Source organism: Podospora anserina, chromosome 5 (genome assembly GCF_000226545.1).
Source record: "Podospora anserina S mat+ genomic DNA chromosome 5, supercontig 1".
In the NCBI taxonomy this organism is placed as follows: Eukaryota; Fungi; Ascomycota; class Sordariomycetes; order Sordariales; family Podosporaceae; genus Podospora; species Podospora anserina.
In genome coordinates this window covers 1001071-1002101 of record NW_001914837.1, presented here as the reverse complement: position 1 = coordinate 1002101, position 1031 = coordinate 1001071, and positions in this window count along the sequence as shown.

Sequence of the window (1031 nt, the reverse complement as noted above, 5' to 3'; positions counted from 1 at the left end):
TTAAACCCGTAAAGTACCGCGGATTGGATACTTTTTACTTTTTAAAGTAATTAAAACGTATAAATATTATTTATATTTAATCCCCTTTATACTTTTTAACTTTATAATATAGTCTATAGTACGTTAATTACTATATTAAAAGCGTAAATTCGATTCTTATTAAAGTTCTTAACTTTCTATATTATTATTATTTAGCGATAATTTAAAGACTTATCTCTTTTACTTAAGTTTTAATCGGTTTAAATATTATTAATAGAATTCCTTTTATTTATTTAAGTAATTAAAATTTATTTTTAATTCCTATAAATTATTTATAATTAAATATTTTAATTAATTAATTAAATATCTTAATTAACCTTTATTAAACTATAAATCTAATATTTTTTTTATATTATAGTTTTTTTCTTTATCCTCCGCTATTACCTATATATTAGCCTTACTTATTAATAATACGGGTTCCAAAAGTAAAATATTAAAAATATATAATTATAAACGTATCGTATTAAGTAATTCTAATTCGAATACCGTTTTTAAAATCTTTTTTTTTAACTTTAAACGGGCCTACTTTCCTATAATCTAACTTCTTACTAAATTTTTTAGTACGTAAATTACGTATAAAAAGGAATATTATATCCCCCCCTTTAAAGCAAAGTCTCTCGAGCTTTTTAATATTATAGTATTTCCGTATTTTTTCCCTTATAAACTTTAATTTTTATTTAAATTTATTATAAAATATATATAATTTATTTACTTTAACCCTAACCTTAAATACTTTTATATTTAATCCTTACCGTAAATCTATTTTATATTTAAAGTTTACGAAAAACGGTATAGCTTTAATTATTTTAATTAATAATATATTATATATTAATTATATTATAAATAATAATTTAATTTAATTATTTTATTCGAAATTAATATAATTTTATAAATATTATTTTATAATTTAATTAAATCGTTTTATTTAACCGTTTATTTAAAAGTAATAAACCGAAAACGCTTTATTTATTATCCCAAGCTTCGTTATTAAC